Below are 8,162 nucleotides of genomic sequence, written 5' to 3'. Positions count from 1 at the left end.
GAGGAGCATTACCACATGTACTTTCTATGCTTTACATATTTGTTGGCATTTTCTGGAGTATGTATTATCAGGAGGAGCAGCTGCGTCCCTTCAGGAACTGAGCGCTAGCTTCTTCCCCTCTGCCTGGTGGTTTTTCAGTATTCAGGCCACACTGTCACCACTTCCTCCCTGCCAGTTCCTGATTGATGACTGTGGTTGTTTGAAAGAAAATGGCCCCCAAGGAAGTGGCACTAATGGGAAGTGTGGCCTTGTTGGAGGAAGTGTGTCACTGTGGGAGTGGGCTTTGAGGTCTCCTTTGCTTAAGTTTCACTCAGTGGACACTAAGATCACTTCCTGTTGCCTACAAGCCAAGATGTAGAGCACCTGGCTACTTCTCCAGCGCCATGTCTGCCTGCATGCCACCATGTTGCACCATGATGATGAAACCTCTGAAAATGCAAGCCACCACACTTCAATGTTTTTCCTTTATAAGAGTTGCCATGCTCATAGTGTCTATTCACAGCAATAGAAACCCTAAGACAATGGCCTTAGTTGAATGGTTGATGTTAGGTTGGGCCTCTCTTTTAGATGCACATATAAACATAACCTGCCTCTGTTCCCATATCCTTGGTGTATAGCACTGATTTTCTCTCCCTTTATCTTTATGTTCCCAAGAACACTGGGATACAGTGTTCATTTCTGATGTAGTTGGTCTGTGGTCTACCTTTTTAACTTTGGTTTTTAACTTTGGTTTTTCTATTTTGATTTATACATATTCTTCACATATCCTTTGCACAATCTTCTCAGAAACCTCCACACAGTAGCCCTGCTTCTTGAAGGACCTCTGGGTCCTTCAGCAATCCTAATTTATCGCAGGAGGGTCTCTGTGCAACCTAGGTAGAGCTCAGGGGTCACCATGGGTTCAAGCCACTGGAGATGATGACGTTGACCTAGTTTTTTTGCTCTTCAGTTTACTTCTGACCCAGAAAGAAAATACTGGAAAATGCACAGGGTATGACATAAGGGACAATACAGAGCTCTGAATAAGACTGCTTTTAGCTGGTTCAGGGGCCATGACTTTGTGGCGCTCAGTGCTCATACAAAGGCTCTGTCAGTGGCCCCATGCTCCTGATACTGAACCTCACGAGACAATGCCTCCATCAATAGATTTGGTACTGAGATCTGACCCAGCACACAATATCTTTGGCATTTTTTGAGTTAATATCCATTTCCTCAGATTTACTTTTATTGGTGAAATGAAATGAACACAAATAGTCAATAGTCTTGTTGCATTTAAACTGGAAAAGACATTCCTTAAATTTTTTTTCACATAAGCACAACATGAAAAATAAGCCCCAACCATGTGTGACAACCCCAAAGACAATTAAATTCCTCACTGAGGAAATTATTATGACAAAAATTATCTCTTAGACTGGTTTCCAACTGACAGTGAGTGAGGCAGGTCCCTCTGTGGCCTTCTTGGTTTCCTCAGAAAGCACTTCAGCTATTATGGAGGACATTAATATAACTGTGTCGGCTATTGAGTCTGAAAATATGGGAGGACTTACACAAAAAAAGCAGCCCACCTGAATGTTACACAATGGTTGATATCTTCTAGTCACTACCTATGTCCCAAGAAAAAAAAATTGGGGGTGAAATGCAAGATCCCCAAAAATTAGCACAAACAAAAACAAGCTAGTATATTTTCAAAAGAGGTCTGAGAAATCCACCTTCCTGTGTGTGCTCAGTCTACTCTATGTGTCTTAAATCCAGCTAATTACAACATCAGATAGTTGGTATCCCTCCAGCACCAGGCTTTCAAAGAGGAGGAGTGAATTTTATTCATAGCATTGTGCCTCTGATTAGTAGGATAGATTAGCTTCTAACTAATGTGTGGAGTGAGTGTGCCTCTAGGTTTCATGAGGTTTTCAAGCATGCCTTTGAAATATCTACAATTTTACTTCAGTATTTAAAAACAACAAATATGCACTAAAACACTCAGCTCACCACATTCACCCTGTCCAGGCAGGCGTCAGAGAGCAATGCAGACTGACACTGGGAAGATCACATCTACGAAGAACAAAGAATTCAGAAAACAACTTTACATAGATTATGCACTTGCTACATGAGGCATGGGGTATTGGCAGGCGATATGATTGATATGTGAGCTGTATAATAGATATGTACAATGAGTGGTCTTATTTCTTGAGAGGCATTAGCATCACCTAAGAGCGACACTTCTGGATGTGTCCATGAGGGCATCTTCAGGGTAATGTTAAGAAGCACCTTGATTGTGGGTGGCACCATCCGCAGGGTGGGGCCTTGAACTGAGTGAAAATGGAGAAAAGTTGCTTGCAGAGCATGACTGTAGACACAATGTGACCAGGCATCTCACACTCTTCCCAGCATGATTTCCCTACCATGATAGACTGTATTACCTAACACTATAACCAAAATATCCCTTTGTCCCTTAAGTTGCCTTTATCAGATATTTTGTATCAGCAACATGAAAAAATTATTAATGCAATATATACACATCAAGTTTACATCCCCCAATGTAGAACATCACGCCTCTCCTTCATCACCCCCTCTTTCCAAGAATGGCAAGAGAGGTCAGAAGTTCACTTCCCAGAGAGACCTCATTAAACCTCAAACCACACTCTGTGAGTCTCCAGTGTCACCTGGAGATAGGGGTACATACTGAACCACACAAATGCTAACAAATATTCCACCTTTAGGTCTTTCTACTCTCTCGTCAATACCTAACATTGCTTCTGTAATTGCAAAAAACAACATTAAATGCAATTTTTCTAAGTAATTTTTGGATTGCAATATAAAACAGAAATTATTTTGTTAAATGTACAAACATTTTGAAAAGAATTCTTTGTGCATTGAGTTTAGTGAGAAAACGGATTTCTGACCCCTATTTGAGTTCAGATTCTAGCACATAATAGGTGTGGAGGTTGGGGGGGGGCATATCTACATAAAAGTGCTTACTGTTTGCTTGAGAAAGAAGATCTGTGTTTACCAATCAATGTTGCCGGATATTGAACATGGATAAACAAGACATCAATGGGGATCAATTGTTTATGAATTCATCTGCCTGTGGGCTCCAGAGCTCTGGGCCTCTTCATGCAAGTCACTTAGGACCACATACAGATGCAAGGACTGGTAGCTGAAGAAAGCAATTAATGTGAAGACCTTACATTTAGAAGGTTAAAGAATATTAAAAGGTACTATAAGTCAGTTAAATCCAGCAGTAAGGAAATAGCAGGTTTAATACCCTGGATACTGTTTGGGGTAGCTGGAATAATATTTAGAAAGAATGAACAGAGCCAATAATCTGTTAGTTGAAGTGGAAATGTGTTTTAGAAAATAAAATAGAACACTTCATTTAGACAAAAGGCAAACTGAGGCAACCATTCCAGAGGAGTAACTGGTTGGGCTGACCAGCAGTGGGCATTGACTCTCTGCTAAGTCTTGACAGAGCAGGATATATAGGCACCCTTAGTGAACACCCTTAGTGTAGAAGGACACATCTATTGAGCCATCAAGTCCTGCTTGTGACCTCTGAGAGTTTTTCTCAATGCCAGTGGGAAAGATCATAGATGGTCTTTCTTCTTAGTGAGTTTCTGTAAGCCTACTCTATGAGATCGCTCAGCAAAACAAACTTTATACTAATGGCAGAACTGTTTTTCACACTATGATGAAGACTCTAAGTCTGATTGACAAATGATACAGTCACATGGACAGTAAGAATACTGCAGATGAAGATCCAAATTGTCTTGGACTTCTTTGGTTCCATTAATATCTGTTCACTTTCCAGCATCCTGTGACTATCAAGTGGAATCCAGTTCCCAAGGTCACCTTCATTCTGTGTTTCTTCATCGTGATGCTCATCAGGTAGCCTGAGTGATGACTACTAAACTGTTTCAACACAGAAAACAACTCTAGAACAGCTAATGTGTCAGAGATACCAGTGAGACTAGTCCTTGGTGACCCTACCTTGGTGGAGAAGCTGAGTTACACTGGGACCTCTAGTTAGTTTCCTGATTCCTGAAATGTTCACATGTAAACACATGCTCACCCCCATAGTCAGAGCTGCTCCAATCTCTACACCTTCCCCAACCCAATGGGTTGCACCCTTAACTCCTGAGCCACAATGGGCACTTACTCCCTTGAGTTTCATTAACCAGGCATTTTATCACATCAACGAGTGAAAATAGAAACAAAACAAAACAAAAAACAACTAACCTGTTTTTCCCACAAAAGAAAGCCAATTCTTTTCAGTGATCAATACTTGTAGAATTAGGAAAGCTGGGCCAAAAACCCACCAAAGCGGAATGAGGAAATCGTTGCTTGACTAGCATCATGGAACATTCAGGTTCTGGAGCATAGCTCTGGGATTCAAGCCTGAAAGTAAAGACTGTAAATGTTTAATTTGCCTTCGGGGATGGTACTGATACTCAGAGGAGGAGGCAGAGTGCTGAAATTATGGAAAGTATGTCATCCCACAATACACCTTTCCTCCAGGGGAAATTCATGCAGCTCTGTTTAAGAGATAAAAACCATACCCTAGAGACACAGTATTTTTGGTTTATATGTAATATTTTAGAAATAGAAAACTGACCCCCACCAAACTTCTAGTTTTTGTGTTTTTATAAAAATTAGAAAATTCTGGGAGCATCGAGCATCATTCCCAGAATGGTGGCAAGAAAGTCAGTTAACATCCCTGTTTGGATGTGTCCTTCTCTGTGCATGGGGATAATACTTTTTGTTCTTAGTACTCATCTGTCTTTCTTTTATTTATTTGTTTATTTATTTATTTGGCTAAATGTAGAGAGAGGCAGAATTGAATTAGAAACTGGACGGACTGTTTTTAGTGGAATGTGCTGTTTTTCAACTTTGTGGGAAAAGAGATTAGCTTACACACTTTATTTTTATAATAGAGAAGTACATAACTTCGATCACACAGAAAAGACAACTCACATGGGCATTTCTCCATCCCGTTTCTCAAGGATCAATTTGTATTCAGCTGAGAAGTCAGAACCTGGTTCTCCTGCAGGAAATGGTCAAGCTCTTCGCCTGCTCCTGGTGGTATCTGAAATAGTCTGAATGTCTTGCTGTCTCTCTTGGCAAACCCCTGGGGGAGTGGGCAGGTGAATTCTAAGTTCCAAGCCAGCATGACCTCATATAAAGACTTGATGTAAAAAATAAGCAAATACATAAGTAAATTCATAGGGTGAGGGCCCAGTAGGGATCCCTTTTCCAGGGTAGTGAGGGTGGTTGCACAGGGCTATGTTCTGAGATCTGTATAGAATTGGCTCTCTTTGCCAGGCGGTGGTGGCGCACGCCTTTAATCCCAGCACTCGGGAGGCAGAGCCAGACAGATCTCTGTGAGTTTGAGGCCAGCCTGGTCTACAGAGCGAGATCCAGGAAAGGTACCAAAGCTACACAGAGAAACCCTGTCTAGAAAAAACAAAAGAAGAAGGAGGAAGAAAGATCATAAAGCAAAAAATCCTGCTGTAAAGAGCAACAACATGGTGGAACTCTGGGCTCTGGTCAGCACCTGTGGTAGTTTGAATGTCATTGCCCTCCATTATCCTAAAGGGAGTGGCACTACTAGGAGGTATGGCCTTGTTGAAGTACATGTGGCCTTGTTGGAACAAGTGTGTCACTGTGGGGGCAAGCTTTGAGGTCTCTTCTACTCAAGCTTCACCTAGTGTGACAGACACCCCTGTTGCTTGCAAGATGTAGGACTAATCTGGCACCATGTCTGACTGCCTGCATGCTGCCATTCACCCCCACCATGATGATAATGTGCTGAACTATCCTGGCTGGAGGGCCAGCCTCGAGCAGCCCAGGGTATGAAAACAATTCCACAAATGTGACAAAGGCTAGACTTTTTCTGTCTGAGGGGAATAACAAAGAAACACATGCTTTCTGATGGTAACTTTCTTTTTACTTCATCTTGAGAAAACAAACAAACAAAAAACCAAAAAACAATTCTCTGGCAATCTCCACAAGGTACACATCTCTCCACACAGCTACACATCTATCTCTCTACACAGATATATACATCTCACTCTACATCTTCTGTCTCCACACAGCTACATATCTCTCCACATGGCTACATCTCTCCTTACACACAGCTACATCTCTCCACACAGCTACACATCTCTCTCTAGACGGCAACATCTCTTTCTCCCCACACCTCTCTTCTACATATCTCTCTACATCTTCTCACCACACATCTTGAAAAATCTTTTTCCCAACAGAAAACTCTAGACAACATATGAGTTACATTTTCAGGGGTCACATAGCATTACTTGAGTAACAATAAGAAACAGAGCCATTCTGGTAGCACATGAAAATTCAGGTTCACTCAGGCTAGAGATGTTGCTCTGATCTGGCATGGTAAGTAACCATGGCAACTCTTGGTTATCAGCCAAGTTCCCTGATATGCAGTCTGTGAAGCAAGCATGTACCTCTGAGTTGTCAGCATTCCCTGACAGAGAGTCACATTGAAATTCAGGACCTAAACAATGAACAGTTAGTTGACTGAACCTTGAGCCTTGTATCATAAAACTGATATTAGGGGTACCTGCAAAGAGTCAATTGCTGCAGAGAGTTGTGTCTTTAATCTCATCACCAGACTTTTGTAAGCAAAAAACTAGCACTAAAGAAGTCTCATGCCTGACCTTGGTTCCACAATTAGACACCTGGAACTTGTCCTTCTGCATTTCATTTGTATGGGCAACTATTCTGCTTTGACTTACTCTGTGGTCTTAAATCAGCTAATGGTGTAAAAAGCTGTCTTTGTAACTGAGAATATTGTTACTTTCTTATGTCAGTCTGAGAAATGAAAAATATCCTAGTATTCTTTCTATTCATCAAAACCATACAGCTTAAGAAGAACTCATCTTCCTAACCATCCATGGATATATGTGTGCCCAGTAGATAGAATATATACACACGATAAACACACAGGCAGTAGGAAAAATACTCATAGCTGTTTTGGAGGAAGAAATGCAGTGGCGCATGAGAAAATTCCAGACAGAAGCAAGTAGTTTCCACAGCCGGTAACCTCACAGACTTTACCTAGTGGGGCTCTCTACCAGAGAGCTATTCATCTGGTGGGTCAACCTGTATTATTAATCACCATCTGTTGTATTTATGCCATGGCCCATGACACTGAACCTCTGAAACTCTAAGGGAGCCACCCCAATTAAATGTTTTCCTTTATAAGAGTTTCCATGGTCGTGGTGTCTCATCACAGCAATAGAAACCCTAACAAAGATAGCACCCCACTAATTCAGTCCCTGTTGAAGTGCAGACATTTTAAATGTCAGAACCATGGATTTTTACAACTTAATACAGTGTGCACTAAGAGGTATGGACAGTAATTTCAAGGAGCATTTAACAAACAAAGAAAAGCTTTGCAAATATTACAAACTAAAACAAGTGAGGAGCTGAGTGCAGGTGATTGGATTTGAGAGTCAGCTGTGGACACACACAAAAACAGTTGTTTGAATGCAAAGGAAGTCAATTAAAATGCAAATATTATGCATGTTCTCTATTAAAAAGAGCAAGGAAATTAAGAAAACAAGCTAAGGATTAAAAATTGATTATATGTTTTAATTAAGTGATAATTTATGACAGAGCTTTAATGGAGATTATATGAAAATATCTGGGGAAAAGTTCACCAGTGACAGTGGGTTAAAAGTTAAAGCTGTACAAAGGTTATAGAGGATGGTGCTTTAGAATATTTATGAAGCATTTTAATGCATGCTCCAGAAATTTAATGTTTTAATTAATCCATAATAACTTCATCATTATCAATAATATTATTAACTCACTGTACCTTGGGTTCATTTGGGAGAAGCATTCTCTCAGCTGGACAATGCATTGCTTTTCAGAACCTTCACTTTGTTGGGGATGGTCAGGTTTTTCCTGCTCCGAAAGGAATCAAATATGAGCCTGTGAACCCACCATTTTTAGGGCCAGAGGTCAGACTTCCTCATTCAAGCTTACTCCATTCCAAGGTTTTCCATCTCTTTATGTTTGGAAGCATTTAAGTCAGCAAGAAAGCCCCACTTGCCAACAGTGATCAGCCTAGATCCATATTTCCAATGAGACTTGCTCAGGAAATACAGATGGTCCAGGCTTCAGTGGGACCCTCT

General features: G+C 40.9%; 1 long non-coding RNA gene across 1 annotated transcript; it reads right to left on the bottom strand.

The window, feature by feature from the left end:
• Window positions 1-2,982: 2,982 nt before the first annotated feature.
• LOC143269124 (uncharacterized) lies at window positions 2,983-5,107 on the bottom strand. Its single transcript, XR_013045487.1, has 3 exons — window positions 4,969-5,107; window positions 4,234-4,392; window positions 2,983-3,154 (listed from the first exon to the last, which is right to left on the bottom strand). It is a non-coding gene; the product is annotated as an uncharacterized LOC143269124 (long non-coding RNA).
• Window positions 5,108-8,162: the final 3,055 nt, after the last annotated feature.

Source organism: Peromyscus maniculatus, chromosome 17 (assembly GCF_049852395.1).
Source record: "Peromyscus maniculatus bairdii isolate BWxNUB_F1_BW_parent chromosome 17, HU_Pman_BW_mat_3.1, whole genome shotgun sequence".
Taxonomy (NCBI): Eukaryota; Metazoa; Chordata; class Mammalia; order Rodentia; family Cricetidae; genus Peromyscus; species Peromyscus maniculatus.
This window is presented reverse-complemented; position numbering and strand designations above follow the sequence as displayed.